Raw genomic sequence first — 25,081 nt, 5'->3', positions numbered from 1 at the left:
GATATAATATATTGTGACTTTTGAACACTATTAAGGTAAATACTTTGTTTGTTCTCTATCAAAATCTTTCATTTGCTAATCATGGCCAGCCGTGGTGGTCAAGCGGTTCTAGGCACTTCACTCCGAAACCACGCGGCAGCTACGGTCTCAGGTTCGAATATTGCCTTGGGCATGGATGTATGTGATGTCCTTAGGTAGTTCTAAGTTTAGGGGACTGATGACCTCAGCTCTTAAGTCCCATAGTGCATAGAGCCATTTGAACCATTTGCTAATTATACCTATCAGTAGTTAATGTCTTCAGTAGTTAGAATCTTTTATTTAGCTGGCAGTATTGGCGCTCGCTGGATTGCAGTAGTTCGAGTAACGAAAATGTTTGTGAGGTAAGTGATTCATGAAAGGTATAAGTTATTGTTGGTCAGGGGTATTCTTTTGTAGGGATTATTGAAAGTCAGATTGCGTTGGGCTAAAAATATTGTGTGTCAGTTTAATGACGATCAGAATAAGTAAAGAGAGAACTGTCTGGGTACGTTCAGTTTTGCTCAGCTGTTTGAAAATCTAATAGCGTAAGAGTTTTTCCAGCATTGTCATTCTTAATTTTCAAAGGAGAAGTTTCACTGGGAATACGAAGCACTGACATCGACAAACAACGGAAGTCTTACTGAATGTGTCGACAGCATTTTCTGTACAGTTGATAATCTCATCCAAAGCTACATCCAAGTTCTGTGATATGGTATTGTCGGATCGTCGAGAAGAATAAGAGGCAACTGTTCGCGGGTTTCCTACCTTCTGAATTTCTGATAGGATAGTAAGATTACTTTAGATTCGCCCAACTTACCACTAAAAGCATATCGTCATTCATCAGGCCGATCGCAGTATTTGTGTCTTCATGTCTGGCATTTTTGGCTGAAGGTCGTCGGTATAGAAATTATACTTACAGGACACATCCGACGACAGATTGTTGACAAACAAGTAAAATAGGAGCGGGATTAGGAGTGACCCCATGTTGCTCTCCTGTGATAACGTGCTTCCAGGACGGCTTATCATTCCCACAGAGGCTTCTCATTCCCACAGACAAGACTTCGTTGTCTGTTCTTCAAGTAACTTTCAAACCACTTCTGCATACTATCACATAATTTTAGCAAACATTTTCTTGAGCAGTATCTCAAAGTTGCTGAAGTGTACGTATTGGTGTCAATATTGTGGCCTCACATGGGATGGCCATGTCATACTTCAGGTCATCAATGACTTCAATTAATGCAAGGTTTGCGCTGTGTGTTTATGAAATCCGTACCCATATTTGTCACACAAGTTGAATTTGCGTAAATTTTCAGTAATTTGTTCGTGAACAATATATTTCATGGCACTGAGTACAGAAGGTAGGATGCTGATTGGGCAGTAATCACAAGGTGATTGTGGGTTCTGTTTCTTAGGGACAGGTGGGATACGTTCCATTCAAAAGACAGAACTTAGATGTGTCTGTTACGAAATTTACTACGCTATCTGCAACATTTTTGGTCATGGTTAAGCTGATACCGTCGTAACCTGTCATTATTGCTTTACTTGTTTTGTTTATTGTAAAGTGTCTCGCGTGGGAAATTATGGGGTTAATTGTGTAGTGCGGGGATTCTTGCGGGCGATTCGTCTTTACAGCATAATGTTTCACTGGCGCTGAGAAAAATCTGTTCACTTCACTAGAAGAGACATCAAAAACAGTGTCATACTTTGCCTTTCCAACGCCTAAACCAGGGGGATTCAACCACAGAATCGCGAGTGTCGTGTCGTTGCACACAAAGATAAGAGCGGGGTCGATTTATACAATTTGAACACATTATTTTGTCGTGTTTCCACGGACTGTATGTGTAGCAGTGTGTTTGTCGTATAAAACCGTGAGTTCACCAGTTTTAAGTACATTTGGAGTTTACATACATATAACAAGTAGACATCTACTCGATATTTCAACCCTACAATGAAATATTGATAAGATGTTGCACTGTGCCGAAATGGCTGTTCACGCCCTGCTTAAAAAAAGACATTATTGCCACAGACACTGAGCCTTTTAACGTGTTGTCAGTGGCGGTGGGTGAATTTTTTACATTTATTTATTTGTATTGAGAACATTAGTGGTCGTATTACAGTTCCATATGAACAGCTGACGTTAAATTGGTTTTTGTTGATCATTCGCCGTCCAGCATCACGTTGTGGGTTTTATTGCAAACTACAAATATTTGTGAAGATAATCCGTATTATCGTCTCTATTCGCGAGTCGACAAAATGATACTTTTCTCATATTTTGTAGCTGAGACGCCTGCGCTACTATTCGCGAAAAAAGCAACCTGTGTTCCACACAAGTGGTTCTTCTTGAATCAACACTCATATATTGAGACAATCTTCCTTCCATTCAGGAATTTTCAACTTAGAATATCTTCTAGTGTCCAGCAAATGCTGTTAGGAGATATTTCTCTTTCTCTTACCCTGCTAATAACACAGTTTAGTCTAGATCCTTCCCAGTCTCCTGATACTGTACGCTACGCGAAATATACTCGGTAAATATCAGCCACAAATGGGGCTAATTTCGCTGCATACTCAGTATACAATTCAATGAAAAACGGTCTATGCCTTGTTCGCCTTTCGTAGTCCTAACTGTTTTTCAGTACCAGCAATGTTGTTATAGTCTGTTGTTCAAATGTGTGTGAAATCTTATAGGACTTAACTGTTAAGGTCATCAGTCCCTAAGCTTACATACTACTTAACCTAAATTAGCCTAAGGACAAACACACACACACCCATGCCCGAAGGAGGACTCGAACCTCCGCCGGGACCAGCTGCACAGTCCATGACTCCAGCACCCCAGACCGCTCGGCTATTCCCGCGCGGCATAGTCTGTTGTGGTGACTCATTGGCACAATAGTAGTACCCTCATCCATGAACGTGTTTTTAAATGTTTACGCAACTATTCATTCTATTCCCGCCTGTCGTCTTCGGAGCTGTCGAAGTCTCTTATGGGCTTCACCGGAGTGCTCTGCTCGTCGTCCATCGCAAGTGCTCACGACATCGCGGGACTGTGACAGCCGAGTGGTCAAGAACTCCGCCAACAGGTTGCGCTGCGCGCAGACAGCAGCGTGGATGAATATTTGATGGCTCGGAAAAAGTTTTTGTCGTTAAATTATCTCGTCACTCTGTTTCGTTTGGCATGATGGTGTCAGTTCGGTGTGCACCGCTGTAGCAATTAAGAAACTTCGTCCCGCTGCTACAATGCTGCGCCATTGGTGCGACGTGTGCTCGGCAGCTGATAAAATATTTGTGGTCAGAGAAGCCACAACATCCATTCACGTGTCACAAGTGGCGAAGAGACTAGACTCTTAGTTCGTTCGCCTATTGCATTTGTTTTACGACGGTTTTTTAAACTCTCTTCGCTCGACACCTTTTTCGTTGAGTATAGAAGTTTGTGCAAGTCCTTAACATTTCTGATGTAAAATTTTCATTTTACGACTTTTATCTTTTCTAGCATAGAACCGTTAAGCTATGAACTTTAATTTATCTACGCTCAAGCTGTTTCGGTAAGCTTGTAACTTTTGTTGTTTTTTTCCTATTTTGTTTGTGACGATTAGGGATCCAGCTTACTGACAACAGACACCGCAACGTTCGAGCTGAATTGTTTTATTTCACAAAAATACACACTAACTCCACCTGCAGATGAAGCCCAGAACTAATGCACTCTGCCTGGCCGTCTTATTGAAAACAGCCGTCAAATGAATTAACATGATCAGTCAACAATAATTTGCGCAGCGGAATCTCCTCTCTCTAGACCTGCTCTGCACCTCGTAGACTCTGCCTTCGGCGAACGTGGTCAGAAACTCAAAGCTTCAGACTTGGAACAGGTTCTGCATAATGTGATACAAAAGGGAAATAACTGAGACCTTAGTAGCAGCGGAGACGAAGTACGGAATACTGTAATCTCAAAAATGTTCAAATGTGTGTGAAATCTTATGGGACTTAACTGTTAAAGTCATCAGACCCTAAGCTTACACACCACTTAACCTAAATTATCCAAAGGACAAACACACACACCCATGCCCGAGGGAGGGCTCGAAACTCCGCCGGGACCAGCCGCACAGTCAATGACTGCAGCGCCTTAGACCACTCAGTACTGTAATCTGGTCATATAGATCAGTCACCAATAGTTCTCGTTAAATCAATATACTGCGAAATGCCAAGGGAAATGGAGATACAACGGTCATGAATATTCTTATCATAACCGGTTAATGGCTGAAAGCTGTCATATCCGTATCCATGTGCTACTTAAGGTAACATCTGAACATCATATCAGGCTGATAATTTGTTTAAGCTACAGAAAACACGCGAAAAACCTACTATCAAACGAACATCAAAAGCATGAAAAAGACGAATATGAAATTTACTCATGAACCAGAATTTCATCTCAAGCCAACGATATGGTGTCGCTGTCTAACCACAAAACACGGCTATAGTTTGGCCATATTATCAGACTTCTGGTCAGATGACTACAGGGTTATAAACACAAAGTCAAATAGGGGTAATGCAGGAGTAGGTTTAATAATGAATAGGAAAATAGGAATGCGGGTAAACTACTACAAACAGCATAGTGAACGCATTATTGTGGCCATGATAGATACGAAGCCCACACCTACTACAGTAGTACATGTTTATTTGCCAACTAGCTCTGCAGATGACAAAGAAATTGAAGAAATGTATGATGAAATAAAAGAAATTATTCAGATAGTGAAGGGAGACGAAAATTTAATAGTCATGGGTGACTGGAATTCGAGTGTAGGAAAAGGGAGAGAAGGAAACATAGTAGGTGAATATGGATTGGAGCTAAGAAATGAAAGAGGAAGCCGCCTGGTAGAATTTTGCACAGAGCACAACTTAATCATAGCTAACACTTGGTTTAAGAATCATGATAGAAGGTTGTATACATGGAAGAACCCTGGAGATACTAAAAGGTATCAGATAGATTGTATAATGGTAAGACAGAGATTTAGGAACCAGGTTTTAAATTGTAAGACATTTCCAGGGGCAGATGTTGACTCTGACCACAATGTATTGGTTATGACCTGTAGATTAAAACTGAAGAAACTGCTAAAAGGTGGGAATTTAAGGAGATGGGACCTGGATAAACTGAAAGAACCAGAGGTTGTACAGAGTTTCAGGGAGAGCATAAGGGAACAATTGACAGGAACGGGGGAAAGAAATACAATAGAAGAAGAACGGGTAGCTTTGAGGGATGAAATAGTGAAGGCAGCAGAGGATCAAGTAGATAAAAAGACGAAGGCTAGTACAAATCCTTGGGTAACAGAAGAAATATTGAATTTAATTGATGAAAGGAGAAAATATAAAAATGCAGCAAATGAAGCAGGCAAAAAGGAATACAAACGTCTCAAAAACGAGATCGACAGGAAGTGCAAAATGGCTAAGCAGGGATGGCTAGAGGACAAATGTAAGGATGTAGAGGCTTATCTCACTAGGAGTAAGATAGATACTGCCTACAGGAAAATTAAAGAGACCTTTGGAGATAAGAGAACCATTTGTATGAACATCAAGAGTTCAGATGGAAACCCAGTTCTAAGCAAAGAAGGGAAAGCAGAAAGGTGGAAGGAGTATATAGAGCGTCTATACAAGGGCGATGTACTTGAGGACAATATTATGGAAATGAAAGAGGATGTAGATGAAGATGAAGTGGGAGACACCATACTACGTGAAGAGTTTGACAGAGCACTGAAAGACCTGAGTCGAAACAAGGCCCCGGGAGTAGACAACATTCCATTCAAACTACTGACGGCCTTGGGAGAGCCAGTCCTGACAAAACTCTACCATCTGGTGAGCAAGATGTATGAAACAGGCGAAATACCCTCAGACTTCAAGAAGAATATAATAATACCAATCCCAAAGAAAGCAGGTGTTGACAGATGTGAAAATTACCGAACAATCAGTTTAATAAGCCACACCTGCAAAATACTAACACGAATTCTTTACAGACGAATGGAAAAACTAGTAGAAGCCGACCTCGGGGAAGATCAGTTTGGATTCCGTAGAAATACTGGAACACGTGAGGCAATACTGACCTTACGACTTATCTTAGAAGAAAGATTAAGGAAAGGCAAACCTACGTTTCTAGCATTTGTAGACTTAGAGAAAGCTTTTGACAATGTTGATTGGAATACTCTCTTTCAAATTCTGAAGGTGGCAGGGGTAAAATACAGGGAGCGAAAGGCTATTTACAATTTGTACAGAAACCAGATGGCAGTTATAAGAGTCGAGGGACATGAAAGGGAAGCAGTGGTTGGGAAGGGAGTAAGACAGGGTTTTAGCCTCTCCCCGGTGTTATTCAATCTGTATATTGAGCAAGCAGTAAAGGAAACAAAAGAAAAATTCGGTGTAGGTATTAAAATCCATGGAGAAGAAATAAAAACTTTGAGGTTCGCCGATGACATTGTAATTCTGTCAGAGACAGCAAAGGACTTGGAAGAGCAGTTGAACTTAATGGACAGTGTCTTGAAGGCAGGATATAAGATGAACATCAACAAAAGCAAAACGAGGATAATGGAATGTAGTCTACTTAAGTCGGGTGATGTTGAGGGTATTAGATTAGGAAATGAGACACTTAAAATAGTAAAGGAGTTTTGCTATTTGGGTCATCAGTCCCCTAGAACTTAGGACTACTTAAACCTAACTAACCTAAGGACATCACACACATCCATGCCCGAGGCAGGATTCGACTGAAGCACCTAGAACCGCTCGGCCACAGTGGCCGGCGATGATTAGCAAGACAGATCATAACAAACGAATCATACTGGCCCTACAAAACACCAGAATAACTTTCAACACATTCCACATTCCAATACGCGTAATGCTACCAAACTTCTTGGCTCCTGATGAGGCGCGCAGATTTTCTTTACCAAACACGGCGGCAACAGTGTTCTCGTTACTCATAAATATTTCTACCTGTTTTGCAGTAACCGGAAGCTAACGTCAGTGACACCGACTACCTTACCGAAAAAATTAAACCGAATGTGCGCATGTCCCGAGCTAAAAAATATCTTTTTATACGAGCGACAGTAGAAGTACACCTTTGAAACTACCTGGCAGATTAAATTCGAACCTGGGATCTTTGCCTTTCTCGGGCAACTGCTCTACCGCAAGGTATGAAACAGAACTTCTCCGAAGTTAGGGTCAAATATTAGAATAACTAGTTTGTTGACACAGAGTTCGCTTTCAAGCAGAAAATTCTACAAGCAGTGTAACGGTTATTTGCTCTTCCGGCTCACGAATCAAGATCCACTTGTTTCAGGCATCCTCGATGACCTATGATCGCAAAGCCTAAGGATCCCCGTCGAGAGAAGTAGGTTATGGTGTATTTTTAGAGTTAAAAGAAATTCCCATTCGAATACCTGTAGTACGAGTTACTATTCAGTCTGTTACTCTACATTTAGGTTATTTTCCAGGCATCTTCAGTCTCGTGATTAAAGGAAAGCAGAACAGTATCCATTGTGTAGAAATAATTGGTCTAGAATTATGATTAACTTATACGCAGTGATTCATCGCTGGGAAGAAAAGGAAAGGATATCAGAGTTTGACTTCCAGTCGTCGATGTTAATGTCGTATGCGGCGGGGGATTTCGTATTCCATCTACAGACGTAACGGCCGAAGGGGCTGGTACCCGTTCTCTGCACAGAGTCTCTGTGGATCACATATTTCTCCTAGCACCCTCCAAATTAATTCAATCTAGAGAAAACGTCAAAACACCGCAGGTAGTGTGGCATATGCCGTCAGCGTAGAATAACACTTCGGTCACTGGAACATTGCTGAGTGCGAACTTAATGGTTTTTCGACGGCTGAAATGGCTTTTGTGTAAACGCTGGCAGCATTCGGCGGAATTTAGAGTATGCACGACGGGCGCGGGGTGAAATGCCATTCCACTGAGTGCGCAGTTTTTTGAAAAGCGAAGGAATATTAGAGAATAAGGTCAAACAATAAATACATTATACTCTTAGCTTGGCATTTTCAGTGAGTGGGTGACTGTTAAGAATAGTACGTTGACGCCATGAGAAACATAGCTCGAAAGGTACAGGTGGAAAACTTACTTATGCAAGCAGAGTCTGAGTTCCGTAGGATGTAGCTCCATTCAAGCCTGGATATATCGGCCGATGCAATTTATTTGAAATTTATGTTGAATTCAACAGTCATATATCCGTGGCAGGGTTTACGTCGCTTTACTGCGACGCGATTTATTTATTTAGCCTACGGCTAGTATCAGATCACAAAAAAGCCTTTTTTTAACAATGCACATACATGAATATAGCATAAAGAGAAATTCATGAACTAATTGAATTTACAATCTTTACAAAGCACAGAAGGTCAGACACAGGCCTATATCCAAGTACTGAATATATTTGGTTAATGTCTTCGTTGTTATCAGCAGCACCTCTGGATCGCCAGGAAATAATCGTTTTGGGCACGCACGTATGATATGTCGAACAGTTTTCGTTCTGGAACCACAATCAAACCTTCTAGACTTTGTTGATCTAAATTTGTACAGTGATTCAACACGTTTTCCACTATTTGCCTACGATACACGAAGTATTTTGGTAGTCTACAAAACAGGGTTGCCTCAACGAGCCACAGGGCTTTTCTACCTGTGCTGGGATAGCAATGTTCTTCCATATTTCTGCCCATTGTTTGTTGTCCATCAAAATTTTTGCACCTTGTAGGGGTAAATTACGGGAGAAAAGTCTGCTTTTATTGAGTGTACCATGTTCTATTGTATAGGGAGATATGGATACCAGCTATTTTTGTGAAATCCCGCTTGAGAGCAGATTTTCACCGCAAAAATAGAGGAGCCATGGAGTCCTTCTGTTTGTCCTTGTCTAGTGGTTCTAGGCGCGCAGTCGGGAACCGCGGGGCTGCTACGGTCGCAGGTTCGAATCCTGCCTCGGGCATGGATGTGTGTGATGTCCTTAGGTTAGTTAGGTTTAATTAGTTCTAAGTTCTAGGGGACTTATGACCACAGCAGTTGAGTCCCATAGTGCTCAGAGCCATTTGAACCATTTTTTTGTTTGTCCTTTGATGATGCGTATGGTCTGGTTGAGTAGCGAGTGGACGTGTCTGGTGCAAGCGCTGTTGAAGATGTGTGCAGCGCGGTATTCTGCCACAGAGTGCACCAGTCTAAGAGCAGAATTTGTGTTGGAGCTTATGAGTCCCTTGACGTAACACAAAAATTCTGCAAGCTCTTATGTCTTGTCTTCATCTTAGCAGTTCACAGCAAGCGCTCTTTAAAGCGGAGCGTCCCGTCAAGAGTGGCTAAATAAAGTGGACTTCTGCTATGCCTTGGCTGCTTTTTTTTTTTTTTTTTTCAAAATATATTTTTATTTACTTGTTGGTAGCTTGTTAATGAGCATATCAGACACTTCATTCGATTCACGGAATTTTTGAGTGCACCATACCTCTGATACACGTAAGAGACACATACTTGGTACAAAAATTTCAGTCTCACTTTGATCCCTCTTTGTGTGGAAATTACGCTGATTTTAAATGAGGATAAAAGAATGTAATGTGCATAAATATTAGATTATTTTGAAGTTCTTGATTACAAACATACCACTGGACTCAGATACAACTATAATACGTCTATGCAATGTCGTGAACCAATATGGGCTGCAAAAATACACGACTTTAGTTGGGGAACCTGTATTTAATCGGGCACACTAAGAAACTGTAATGAAACTCCGTAAAAGACAGGGCACAGGAGCTCAAGAAGGATGACTACTCTTGAGTGCAGTTAAAAAGCGACTGGCTCTCGAGAGGGGGGGGGGGGGGGGGGGAGTTAAAAGAGAAGACTGAATAAATTCACAGGTGTGTTGCCAGATTGATAACTGCCTGATTATTAGAGTGTTACGGGTACGTTTTACGACCTTACAACGATGCCTTTGAATGAATTGCGAAGTTTTTATCGTGGTAGTGAAATTTTGTGTCAGAAGCTATTATTTCTAACAAATGTCGCAGACATGAACCACAAGAACGGGACAAACGGTTATGTTCGAGAGGTCTGTTCACAGGTTATAGCATTAATGAAAAGCCTATTTTCACAGCGTACTTCATTTCCATGGAATAACACGTTACCTTGACTCAAACACGTACCCATGAAAATCAAAGCTACCGTGGCTTAGTCAGAATCCACTGCCAAGATGGCACCCGCTATGGATCAGTCTGACAGAAGGTCACTTCCTTTGACACTAATTACTGTAAGATTTTTCAGAATCAAGATTCTGATCTGTCTGTAAGGAAATATGTAGAATCACTTTGTATTATCAGTTATCGATTACGTTAGTGAGACATCTATAGTTAATACGCAAACCATCCATGAACTGTGGATTTCTCAGTGAATACTGGAGATATGTATATTGAGAATTGGTAGCAGAGACAATTGAGATGGGCTCGATAAGCGAATGGATGATGTATGGACCAAGGAGATTCTTAGACCACAAAGTGATCAAATGGGTGGTGAGTGGGCGGTATTAGTAAAATATACAGGAGCAACATGTATGCCTTACGCAAAGAAGAAGCTAGAAGGGGTAGTTGTTGTCAAGTTTCTTCTTCTGCTGCTGCCGCTAATGATGATGATGATGATGATGATGATGATGATGATGACTTTCATGAAATCAGTGAAAACACCTTACTTTCATCTATCGCCTGTTATCTCACTGAAGACCAGTAAGTACCTCGCACGGTACCTCGACTTTCTGTATAAGCACAGAGAAATATTTTTTTCTGGTTTTCATAATGGCAATACATAAGTAGTATTAAGCTGGGGATGCATTTAAAACAAACAAAAGTGAAACAGATTCATTCAGATATGCCAAAGGTGTCTGTTTTTAATGTTGTCTGCCGTTTCACTCGAAAACTGAAAATAAATTCTTGTGTTCTGTCCTTTGTTTCCATATAGTTTGAAAATTTCAACATACTCAGTTGTTGCAACGTGTTCAAAAACTTGTTTCTTTGATACGAGAAATGAGTTCCATTACAATTAAAACTTAAAACTGTTATACGTTGTAAAAGCATATTTTTATTGAAATGACATAAAACCAAAATTTTTCCGTATGACGCATTTTATTGAGACTTCGTTTACATGGAAGATTGCAGAGAAAGCTATTCCTGCTATTGTCAAAGAGACAATTGGCTATACAAGAAAAAGGTTGGATGCCATTTTGTACCTCGTACATCTAAATGTTGCAGCACATCTCTTTCCCATATCACTGGACTGGGTTAAAGGAGTAACTTTGCCGAAATTCGATTGGATCCATAAACAACTTCTGAACGGATGTCAGATTTATGATCGTCTCTTCACACAGCTGTCATTGCAACAGGAGATAACTGAACCACTTTCCACTGTCACCTTCACGGAGAAAAACCTGGAAGATGCGAAGCTGTCTGAATTGGTAAAGGACTGAGGTTTCCGTCTACATGTAGAGCACCACCTCTAGCGAGTTTCGTGAGTGGTGTCGAATAAGCCGCGCGACGCTTTCCTTTGGATACTGCGTAACTTAGTCTCCGAAGAAAGGGCTAAACTACAAAATCTCTGAGAGGATACTGATATTGTGGTACTGAATACCGGCATAGGTAATGCCACAGTATTGTCACTTCGTACGTTGATAATGTACATGATCTACTAAGTGATTCTACTCAAAGGAAGACTGATTACGACCCTAGAGGACATGTACAACGGAAAACTTCTGTATTCCTGAATCCTTCCTCATTACTGCAAGAGGCCAAAAGACGTTGCGTACCGTCCAGTCTGTACGACATTTCTAAAATTCGTGTACAATATCTACCTTTATGGCCAGTACTAAGTAGCACAGGTGTTCGTTACATGATTTAGTCGAACATCTTGCTTCATTGCTGAGAGCATTGGTGGGCAAACGATCAGATAGTGTAGGTAACTCGGTCGATATTTTCAGTAGACTAAGGGCTCTCCATCTTAGCAACTCAGACTATTCAGTGAGCCTTGATGCAGAATCATTTTTTATAAAGATCTTTTCCTCGCCGATCTTTCTTTTTCTTCTACTTCTTATTTGCTTTTTTCTCTTTCTCTATGGGTTCGGGATTGTTCCGTGGGCTGAGATGACGTTACACGAAGGTGGTGGTCAGATGTCCTTTCTGTGGCCGCCACTCTTGCTAGGATGGAATTCGTGTACCCCATTTGTCTGCATCAAAGTTAATGTCGTTTTCACGTGAGTGGCAACCCTGACGACAGTTAGGTTCCGCAGTATCAACAGGAAGTGAGCTGCCCGCAGGGTAGTGTGATCAGTCAGTCACCACCACCTTAACGCATGCGTGGAATATTCATAGCGCGCTAATAAATAAACTGCGGAATGGTGTAAGTCTTCGTCAGTCTTAGGTGCTGCACCTCAAGATGACTGACAAGTGCCCAGTCGAAATATTGCCTTGTTTAGCTAACGACGACCAGTTGCGAGTTCGAAAAAAATACGTAAAACATTCAAATCACCAGGATACTTTTAAAATTCACACACACACACACACACACACACACAAACAGTTGCACGCGCTACGACGGCTGACTTACGACTCCCGTAGGCTAACGCGCGTAAATTTTACTTTCCTTCAGAATACACGAACACTCTCTGTTCAAACTGGCTGAAAGCTACGGTAACCCATGAGCTTCACAGTGTTCCGCTGGACAGCGCGGTACTTTACCTCTATGACCAATCTCATTTACAAATTTAATTAAATCAGTTCCAGTTTCCAGAAAAGTAAATAACCTGAAAATAATCTCAACTTTATTTTTCTTAAGAATACAAATAAGAATTATTCTTCCACAGCCTTTAATTCTCCTACTGTAAATTTAATGCAGCATATCACGTAAGGGGTTCGAATACACAACATGATTCACACGTTTCCATAAATTGTAACAAATTTGAAGATTCACGTACTATACTCGCCCCTCACCCATTCAGACATCGTAACAAACGAAAACAGTTACATCAAATGAGTCATTACTGTTTAGAACTGTAACAATACGTAACTTTCTCTCTTCTCAGCCGAAACATTGTTTTATTAACTATTTTGGTGACTATATGTTAATTCATCCTCTGATGCATTTACAAATGCATATTAAAGATTAGAATGTTGATTTTAATGGGTAGTTATAATTGTTAGCTTTTATATCAATTATTCCATGTGTGAAACCGAGACTCGTACAGGGGTTGGGGTTGTTTTTGGGGGCAGAGACCAAACAGCGAGGTCATCGGTCTCATCGGATTAGGGAAGGATGAGAAGGACGTCGGCCGTGCCCTTTCAGAGGAACCATCCCAGCATTTGCCTGAAGCGATCACGGTAAATGTAAATCAAGATGGCCGGACGCGGGATTGAACCGTCCTCCTCCCGAATGCGAGTCCAGTGTGACAACCACTGCTCCATCTCGCTCAGTGAGACTCGTACAGCAGCTAATCATTGTTATTCTGAAATTTTCTGCTAGATTTCATACTAATTGCTGTGTGGCAATTTTTACAGGTTGGTGTGTAATTTAGACAATCTTAGAAGCGTACGCTGGTGGCTAAGCATGCAGTTAGCAAGCGAGCTCAGATAAGGCAGATAGCACGTAGTCCAACGTGGGAATGCCTTAGGCAGGTTACCATAGCCACTGAGACGAACCTTACAGGTTCATAAGCGTGGGTACACGTCATTACACCATACATTGTTGCATTGCTTAGTGGAACTACTGGCGCAAATTTTGGAGCACCCCGTATTTTCATCTACCCATAACTATTTTGATGAGTGTAGTTTGCTGATATTTTTTTCTTACGTGTATCACTGCTTTAATGTGGTATACATGGCTGTACGTACTGATATGCCTCGATATACACAATTATTTAACCTCGTGGTGTAGGAATATGACACGTAAATCCACCAGATACGAGGAGACTTCAAAAATAATACATTAAATGTATTAGCAGTTACGATTATAGGCAACAATCAGCTGTATAATGGAATGACGAAAACAAAAATTTTGTGCTGGACCGGGATTCGAATGTAGATTTACCGCTTATCACGAGCGGTCGCCTTATCATTTGGCTACCCGAACACGACTCACGGCCAGACACAATCTTCCATATGTCGCCAACCGTGTGTCTACAACCTGCACTCATACGTCCATTATGTACATTCCCGTGAAGGGGGCAGAGGGTGTGGGGGGGGGGGGAGGGGGGGAAGTTTACTTGAAAGTAGCTTGCCTGCCGTCGGCGGATACATACGATACTGCTATGTCTGTGTTATTCCGTATTACGATTTAAAGTCATAGGGCAAGCGCCTTCCAAGTAAATTGTCTCCACTGTACGGGAAAAATACATAATGGATGTACGAGTACAGGTTGTAAAGACATGATTGACCATAAATGGATGTTTGGATATGACCGTGAAACGTGCTCGGAGAGCCAAATGGTAAGGGAGCGCTCGTGATAGGTGGGAAATGCCGGTTCGTGTCCCGGTCCAACACAAACTTTTATTGAAACTTCCTGGCAGATTAAAACTGTGTGCCGAACCGAGACTCGAGGAGTGCTAGTCCTGCAGGGTTCGCAGGAGAGGCTCTGTAAAGTTTGGAAAGTAGGAGACGAGGTACTGGCAGATGTAAAGCTGTGAGGAGGGGACGTGAGTCGTGCTTGGGTAGCTCAGTTGGATACCGGCACGGTAGCTTAGCGTGTTTGGTCAGAGGGTTTGCTGCCCTCTGTAATAAAAAAACTGAGTTAATGGATCAACGACGAACTGAACCGGGTGCCTTGCCACGTCCGCCCTGAGCAGATACAAAGAAAGAAAGCGAACAAAATGAGATTAAAATTGGTAGAGCACTTGCCTGCGAAAGGAAAAGATCCCGAGTTCGAGTCTTGGTCCGGCACACAGTATTAATATGCCAGGAAGTTTCATTTGCCGGCACGGTAGCTCAGCGTGTTCGGTCAGAGGGTTAGGTGCCCTCTGTAATAAAAAAAACTGAGTTAATGGATCAACAAAGAACTTAAACTGATGTCTTACGACGTCCGCCCCGAGCAGATACAACGAACAAAAGCGAACAAAATGAGATTAAAATTGGTAGAGCACTTGCCCGCCAAAGGCAAAGGTCTCGAGTTCGAGTCTCGGTCCGGCACACAGTTTTAATCTGCCAGGAAGTTTCATATCAGCGCACACTCCGCTGCAGAGTGAAAATCTCATTATGCAAACTTTTATTGTGGTCATTGCCTTACACAGCTGATACTTGCCCATATTCGCAACTACCAATACATTTTATAAATTTCATAACGGCTGTAGTTACCGCAGTACCTGGTAATTACCGAGAGAGGTGGCACCAGTGGTTAGCATATTAGACTCGCATTCGGGAGGACGACGGTTCAAACCCGCATTCGACGATCCTGATTTAAGTTTTTCGTGAGTTCCCTAAATCGCTTCAAGCAGATGCTGGCATGCTTTCTTAGAAAGGGCACGGCCTACTTGCTTCCCGATCCTTCTTGAATTCGTTGGGGAAGAAGACCTCGCTGTTTGGTCGCTCCCCCAAATCAACCAACCCACCAGCCTATTCCTTCGGACTAGCACGAATGTCCGGAGAAACTTTAAATCGCAATTCAGAATAATACAGGCACTGCAATATCGTATTCAAAAAGTAAATTGTGCATTATTATGACAGGTCAAGTAACTTTTATTGAATGGTCCACTACGCTTCAGAGTGGCACAGATACATGGCACTAGTTTTCAACAGTCACCAAGTCTCTGAAAACAACAGACGGAAAGTTCTGCCAGTCGTTCAAATTCTCGACGTAGAAAGCCGCCCATTGGTCACGGATCCATTCGAGAAGCGTTGTGGTAACAACCTCAACGTTGGAAAATCTGGGACTGGTGCGAACCAGTTTCTCAGTTGTCTGGACTTTGGCGTCTACAGTCGATGTCAATGGTCTTCCCTCGCCATCACCCATGTCCGTGCGGCCTTGGACATGACATTTAATTTAGTCGACGTACGGCCACAATTAATCTGAATGCAGTTTACACAGTTTTACCACAAGAGTGGTGCTGCCTCTCGTCCTTCAGTCTTAATGTACGTCTCAAATTGTCGCGCCAGTTCACTTGCATATTGCAATGCACCAGTAAAGCGTATCGTACCGTAGCTGTCTCTGCGGGAAACTCAGAACGTGTACACTATTCTGACAACGCACCATTCTTGTTACGCAATAGTGTTAACGTGGGACGAATGTGAAACTTGCTTTTTGAAGTCTGCTCGCATTTCATATCGTCGTCTCGTTTTTGATTTAAAACTCCCGAAATCATCCGCGTGTTAATATTGCCGTTGGTATAACGAATAACATGCAAAAGTGGAAATCGCTCGAAAGAGACATTTCCTCAAAAAATAAGCGAGGCGTTGGAGTAGGACGTAGAGGGCCCGGTCCGGCGGTAAACTCTTTTATCAGCGGCAGACGGCAGAGTGTGCTGCGAGTACGGAGGACATGTTTAAATAATTAAACCAGGAGTGGCGGGAGCGGCGCTTAGCGTTTTAATTAAGGGCGCTGAGCGCGCGCTGCCTGCCGCCTCAGGATGGGGTGGTGCGTGTCCCGGGGGCGGTGGCGGCGGGGGCGGCCAGCGATAAAGCGGTCGCTGGGGGCGGCAGGCCGGCGATAAAAACTGGCCGCTCCACCCCCGTCCTCCCCCGCGCCTCATACAGGCCGCACTCGCTGCCCTGGCCGCCCCGTGAGATACGGCGCCATGCGGGCACCTCCTGAAGACAGTTATTAAAGGCCGCCCCCGTGTCTGCTGCTGAGGCTCCCGAGTTAACCAACAGCGTTTCTGTCCACTGAGTTTCTCACCACAAGTGATTCCTAGTTCTGGGAAGTTAAGGCTAGATCTTACGTTCTTTCGGTGCTAGCTGCTGGATGATACTGCAATGCAACGGGAAAGAGATAGGGCAGGGTTGAGCCTGAAGTGAACATATTTTATTTCACAAAAATGTCGTTCATAAGAAATCATCAGTGATAAGGAAACGCAAAGTAACAACAAATTTGGCTTATTATCCTTGAATCATGCAAGAAAAAAAGTGGTTCAAATGGCTCTGAGCACTATGTGACTTAACATCTGTGGTCATCTGTCCTCTACGACTTAGAGCTACTTAAACGTAACTAAACTAAGGACATCACACACATCCATGCCCGAGGCAGGATTCGAACCTGCGACCGTTGCCGTCACGCGCTTCCAGACTGAAGCGCCTAGAACCGCACGGCCACACCGGCCGGCAATCATGCAAGAAATTTCATCGCTGAGTGCCAAAGATTCATGCGATGACATCATTTCTCCGAAAATCATTTAGACTTTAATTAATTTAAGGTACACTTCTTGAACATATCGGTAACAATTTAACTAAAACATTTTTAACGTTAAAATTCATGAGGTGACCGGCAATTAATTGAATAGAATGTGTTCAAATGTGTGTGAAATCTTATGGGACTTAACTGCTAAGGTCATCAGTCCCTAAGCTTACACACTACTTAACCTAAATTATCCTAAGGGCAAACACACACACCCATGCCCGAGGGAGGACTCGAACCTCCACCGGGATCAGCCGCACAGTCCATGACTGCATTGCCTTAGACCGCTCGGCTAATCCCGCGCGGCTTTGAATAGAATAATTTGTCCTATATATGGTGCCACAAGAACATTAACTCTGTATTAATTAGGCAAACCACTGAGACCAGAACATGGATGTAAGTTTCGTTAAATAAAAGATGTATTGACAACAATGAAGATTAATTAAAATTGTAACACCAGCGTAATCACCAAAATTCACTTACCAGGCACTGCTCATCCACTATACAATTTGGAAACATGAACAGAATGTAAATCCTCACCACAATGTGATATTTAGATGCACAGAGCTACAGAACACTGTTTATGGCTGGCGGTAACACAGTCAAGCCGTAGTCTTTCTTATTAAACAAATTATGAGCAGTTGCATAATTCACAAAATGCAGCTATACCCCTGACTCTTTCCGGAAAAAATGCACCATGGCAGCTGGCCGGAGTGGCCGAGCGGCTCTAGCCGCTAAAGTCTGGAACCGCGTGACCGCTACGGTCGCAGATTCGAATCCTGCCTCGGGCATGGATGTGTGTGATGTCCTTATGTTAGTTAGGTTTAAGTAGTTCTAAGTTCTAGGGGACTGATGACCTCAGTAGTTAAGTGCCATAGTGCTCAGAGCCATTTGAACCATTTTTTTTTTTTTTTTTTTTTTTTTTTTTTTGCACCATGACAAAGTCTCTTATTGCAGTAAACGCCCAGAAAACGCAACCATTACTTGGTTACTCACATAAGGCTTCTCCAGCCATCCTTAAAACACACCAATTGAAATACCACGCGATACCTTCCCCCACTTACAGACAAGAAGCATTATAATGATCATCAGATCGAATCAGCTTTACCAACATGGAGTAATTGCGCGGAGATCCTCTGTACACCGGGTCAGTGATACACTATCAATGCACTATGAAGAATATCGGAGTCAGATTGTTTTGTTGTTTTCAGTTCCCTGTATTATGGCTCCCCTCCGTGATTCGTTACAAGCAGCAGCTGTGTGGTTGATGCCTCCGGCTGTCTACTGCGTGTGTGTACGCGTGACGTCCAACAATGCCGACAGAGAGCAGCGTGGCCGAGCCGTGGCGTGATGACACAGCTTCTGCCAGCAATTCTTCGACTCAGCAACTAAGGTGGCGGAGGTCGTGGCATGCCTGACGTCTCTAGCTCTTCGCGGCTGCCGGTAACGGATGATGCAGCAATCAAGACCCACAGCAACATGACATGGAGTCGAACTGCGAACCCCCTACAGCATTCCGGATGTCGCTCCAAGTGTCACAGCCCCGTGTTGGTAGTTCACGTTCTATTGCTAATCTGACAGCTACCGCAAATCAGTCAGACTCCTGTCCGTACTCTTCTGGATATCTGTAAAGACAATCCTCTTAAAAATTCATCAGGCTCCCTCAGATCAGTCTCTCGCAAAAGTGTCTCATTCACCATAGCGTTCTGTTTCAGTTCGTAAGTACACCCATTGATCTTCTTTATTCTGTCTGCAAATTCTTCCAGCAACTCTGCATGCTCAAAGGTTACCTAAAATTTCTGGCACTATTCTCCTTCGTATGCCTCCGAACTAACTCCTTAAATTCCTCAAACTTTCGATCCCTCTTGAGAGCCTTCGTATACCACCATTTGCTTCTCCTGTTAATCTCAACTTTTCTACCCTTAACAGTTCTGCATTAGACTACCTGTCAATCTCAACTAAATTCTTAAGACCTTCCGCAGTTCATTTACCTCAGTTGATTTACCGTAGAAAGAAGGAACCACGACCCCACTGGTGTGGCCAGCGAGCTATGTCCCAGGGCTTGGTTGGCCCTGCGGCGGGCAGCGGCTCTGCATCTGAGGTCTCATGTTTCAGTGCAGGTTGCCCTGATGCGGGATCTAACTGCGGACCACATACAGCAATCTGGATGGTGCCGATGTGTCACTACCCCTTGATGGTAGTGCTGCGATACTAACACAATGTGATTTCAGTACATAAGTGGCTAGGAATTTAAACGCTCACAGACTGTGCTGACTTGGGCTTTGTTATCCCTTGCACAACGTATACTAAACACTTCCGCGGTAGCTGGGGTGGGAAGAATTCCCCATTCATCCCCTTAGGTACTGCTGTGTCAACTACCTCCAAACCTCGCTCGACTCGCAATGTGCTACAGCTGTGTTTTTTGCAAGGCATAACAACAACAATCGCCTGTAGCTGGCTCTTCTGTAATCTACTTCCTACTTTGTGTTTTTCTGACTGAATGTGATGGGTGTGCTGTAGTTGGCTGGAGCTAAAATCACACTCCAGGTAGCCGGCCGGTATGGCCGAGCGGTTCTAGGTTCTATGTTCGAATCCTGCCTCAGGCATGGGTGTGTGTGTGATGTCCTTAGGTTAGTTATATTTAAGTAGTTCTAAGTTCTAGGGGACTGATGACCTCAGAAGTTAAGTCCCATAGCACTCAGAGCCATTTGAACCAGTTGAACTACACTGTGCTCCAGACGCACGTTTTCGAAAATAACTTGGTTTGAAAAATAAATGTGTTACACTGGTGATTGAAGAACTGCAGTAGCAACTAACTGTGACATCTTTGGAAATACACTTCTCGCGTTTGCTGCCGGAACATACTGCGCAAATCCCACAATATTTATTCGATACAACTGTTAGACATCTTGAGGTGGTGGTAGATGCTGCTGGCACTGATACAAGGCGCGACCGATGATAATCGAGCTGCGACGTCGACAGTCATAAGGTCAGTAGCAGGCAATACGCGTGCGGGGGAAAGACGCTCGCAGTTGGAGGAAATCGGCGCTCATAGTGCCCCTTGCCGGAGCCTCAGAAAGGCCTGCCGCGCGTGCGTTGTGGGCAAAGATGGTGCCACCAGACGCTCTTGTCGTTAAGAAACTGAACTGAGTCTCAGCAGTGCGCTGCATCGAGTCATGAATTGGAAGTAGTTGTTCCTTCTGTTTTGATTTAATGGCGGCCATTGCTGGATTCCGGGTGGCGCTTGACTAAAAATACTGCATCGCTTTTGATAAGATTGTCCGCCGTATGGGTGCGTATGACCTCTGTTGTGACTTGGCAAGACAGCCAAGCCACTATGAGAGGAAGCCGAAAGGCACGCGTTTAAGCTCACGCAGGCTGGCGTGAGGTCTGGAACAGTTAAAGGAGTTGAGTCTAGTAAAAAAAGTACGGAGCTTCTGGAATACTTAACTTTAATCCATAATGGTGAACATCGGTCTGACGGTACATGCATCACAAGATAAATACCAAATGGTAATGGCGCCTTGCTAGGTCGTAGCAAATGACGTAGCTGAAGGCTATGCTAACTATCGTCTCGGCAAATGAGAGCGTATTTGTCAGTGAACCATCGCTAGCAAAGTCGGCTGTACAACTGGGGCGAGTGCTAGGAAGTCTCTCTAGACCTGCCGTGTGGCGGCGCACGGTCTGCAATCACTGATAGTGGCGACACGCGGGTCTGACGTATACTACCGGACCGCGGCCGATTTAAAGGCTACCACCTAGCAAGTGTGGTGTCTGGCGGTGACACCACAACCTCCTTGACAAAATAGGGCATGTAATGTTAACTGACCTGAACTGGCCCTGGCAGTGGCTCTCGAGTTGGTACCTTACCGTAAATTATAAAACAACCAATAAGTATAAGGATTTATTTAACCAAAAACATAGATTTGATCTGGTGTTCAAACACAAATGAGTGGCTGTCAATAATTTAACATCAATAGAATGATGAGCTGCTAAAGCTGAACTAAAGGCCTAATGTTTGACTATGCTATACCATGCCACCTATTGTGAACAACATCGTAACACTGCTCTATTAAAATTTCTCGAGACAGTGAATGAGCACCAAAAGAGTGTACGACTACGATGCATGCAAAGAAGGATGTTTTGCTGCCGTTAAGCAATTAATACGCTATTGAGGGCGTAAGAGCAACTCGACAAAGTTCTCTACGTGCTAGAGCTCCATATACAGATGACATCGTGTGAACCCCACATATGGCGCTGAGTAAATCTGGAAGTCGGCGATCAGGTCAGTTGGCCAAAGTCTCGGACAATGGACTCTTGCTGAAGTCCACGCAAGAATCTCGCCTCCAAAAAATAAATCAAGTTGTCCAACCAGCGGCAGTTTCATGTCCTGCTTGTCCGGTGATCTGGATCGGAACGCCAAATATCATGTTCCGTGCACAACATCCAAAAAATTTCAACACGTCGGTTCATCTAAAACTTAAAACGACCAGCAGTAGATGGCAGGGTTTCTCATCACGAATCGTGCGCAAAAAAACACTGCACTATTCCTCCCTCCAAAAGGTGGACAAAGAACACTTCCCCAAGTTGTCGAGGCCCTCAGTACCCAATCACTGTCGTTTCATAACATTAACTGACACACTATCAATAAGCAAACATCACATACACACAATGAAACTGAAAGGGTGGCAAGCCAAAAGGGCTTGAATCTTTCAGAATATCTTGCTCATCATTCATGGAACTGTAGTTTCTGTCCTGTACAGGTATCTCCACGCGTTCTTCATCTTCCTGCTCTGTCATTCCCTCATTTCTTCTCACGAACAGCAGACCTGAGAAACAGCCTACCCCATCTGTATTCTAGGCGCTCAGTCCGGAACCGCGAAACCGCTACGGTCGCAGGTTCGAATCCTGCCTCGGGCATGGATGTGTGTGATGTCCTTAGGTTTAAGTAGTTCTAAGTTCTAGGGGACTTATGACCACAGATGTTGAGTCCCATAGTGCTCAGAGCCGTTTTTGAACCATCTGTATTGTTTACAAACCGTAACTTCACCTTATCGTCATTTAAACTTATCATAGAAACCTCTCTTTCAAGTGTATTACAATGATGTGCAGTTTTAAGAATTCAAGTCCAGTTATAGCCTTTTCCGGTTTTTTTTTATTTATTTATTTTTTTTTAAATCAGAAATCTGTATGTAACAGCTCCTTCACTGCAGTGTGCCTCCTGTACACATCATCTTGTATTTTCATCAACTGGATTTTGAATAATGGTCACTGTGCTCCTCATCACACGGTTCATTCGACTGCCTGTCCATCACCGAGACCACCCGACAGCTTTAAGCAAGTAAGCTTTGTATATCTTTTCCTCCAGTGGTCTCGCTTAAAGTCGGGCATGTGTTTGTGGGGCGGCGGGTGGAATTATTGTTATATATAATAATGTAGAATGCAATGTAGAAAAGATGCATTTCCCTGCCGATGCACCATTTGTGGGGCGGCCGGTGGAATTAATTGTTATTAATAATAAATGTAGAATGTAATGTAGAAACACTGCATTTCCCGGCCGATGCACCATTTGTGGGGCGGCTGGTGGAATTTATGTAGTTATTTATGTGTAGAATATTTTGTAACGGAGAAGCAGAAAAGATGCATTTCCCGGCCGATGCACCAATTGTGGGGCGGTTGGTGGATTTTATGTTCTTATTTAAATGTTTGGTTTGTAATGTAGAAAATATGCATTTCCCGGCCGATTAACCATATGTGGGGCGGCGGGTGGAATTAATTGTTATATAAATGTTCCTATTATTTATGCTGTCTTTTGCCGTTCTGAACACTGGGTCTCTAACTACAATATTGGCAACCAGAAAGTGATTAGCAAAACGTGAAGCTCGTAATTAGAATTCCTAGTGCCCACTTCATCTGAGAAATACACTTATAGCTACAGCTTATAGCTCTGAGGAATTAGGAGATTGTCTGGGATTCGTAATCAAAAACTATCCTGTAAAAACGTTCGCTATATTCTGAAAGTCACAGAACAAAAGAAAAAGAAAAGAAAAAAAAAAAAGAATCCACACAATCCAACTACCAGATCAGTTCAGAGTCTAATGCGCTGATGCAACTATTACTGTCCAAATTAAATGTTTAAGTGAATGCTCGCCATAATTTGATGATAATGTTCATCAAACGCCACGCTAAATAATGGTAGAATGTTTGTCCCGCGGCGGCACGTGAAAATACGACATACGCAAACTGAAGTCATCCTAGAATTAACACTTCACTCGAAAACGATTTCATGGTTACTCATATCCCGAGTAACTTAATACGGCATCCGAGGCTGTTTATAGCAATGATACCGACGCGACGCGACTCCCGACACAGATGGTGTGCTATTCAGCGTCTGGAGAGAACTGGGGCCTTACTTCCTCGCGCAGCGTTCTTATATATAAAGCCGCGGTGCGGACGGCTAAGCAAACGCCTGATCAAATCCGCTCTCCCGACTAGCCGCTGGGCTAGTAAAGCACCACTTCAAGTTATTGAATAAATCATTGCTTCCTTTGCTGATGGCCGATGAAGCTCTCAGTTTAAATGTGCATTCAGCACACAGATAAGTAATCACAACGAAAGTGTGATGTGGCTAAGTCAAATATTTTGGGCGAGAGAATTAATTTAATTACACTACACGCAGTAGACGAGCTCTGAACTTGCCCTTTGGAGATACGCTATCGCTATAGTTTTATAATTATTCAGTTGAAACTTCTCATATCTTTATGATTATAGCGGATCTCCCTTCTACTTAAATTTAAACATCCTACCCTTATTTATTCGCCTACTTAATCTATCTTGCTTCCTTAATTTTGAAGACAAAAACCAGAAAATTATGAATTCCAACTAAAATTTTAATTCGTGAGATCCAAAATACTGCTTCTACTAAATTATTATGAAAAAGGAATCTAAATATAAATTTTTAAGTTTCTAGCTCTTTTCTGTTGCGCCAATGATTTTTACAGAAAAACGTCCAAATTTCGAAAATGGTTAAAGTTATTGAACTGATATTCAACACATATTGATTTAGTATTACTCCTGACATGCTAGAAACGTTTCAGGTTATTTACCTGATTTTTAAAGTATTGCGCAACATTTATGATGTCAGAGCTAGTTACAGCGGACTAGGCTGGCACACAATGGTAAGACTGATGTGAATTTTATAAGGCGTGAGTAGGCTTCTTCCCTACATATTGTCTTCCACTTTTTTATTAGGTACCTTGATTCCCTGAGCTAATGCTGTTTTCAGTTGCGCACAACACACAGACAGCGCCATGTCAAATGGACAGTCAAATGAAAACCGAATACCCATCACAACGGGGCAATGGAATGGTTCCAGTCAAATGTAAGCACTAAATGCACTGAGACATTTATACCACCGGGGGATGAGACAGTCAGTTCCTGTTTCACAGTGCGTGGTCGGCTGCTGATTGCTCCACAACCACACCCACTTATGCACTTCCTCATCCAACCAAAAACGACGTCCATGCACGTCTCTCTTCAGGTCGATAAAGACGTGAAAATCACATGGTGAAAAATCCGGTCTGTACGAGGGATGCCGCAGTGTTTCCCAACCAATTGCTTCCTCTGATGGCAATGTGGGGATGGGTGTTACCGTGCACCAGGATGATTCCGTCTGACAGCGTACTGACAGCCCAAGGG

Source organism: Schistocerca serialis, chromosome 1 (assembly GCF_023864345.2).
Source record: "Schistocerca serialis cubense isolate TAMUIC-IGC-003099 chromosome 1, iqSchSeri2.2, whole genome shotgun sequence".
In the NCBI taxonomy this organism is placed as follows: domain Eukaryota; kingdom Metazoa; phylum Arthropoda; class Insecta; order Orthoptera; family Acrididae; genus Schistocerca; species Schistocerca serialis.
The sequence above is the reverse complement of the archived record's forward strand: the minus strand, read 5'-3'. Positions refer to the sequence as shown.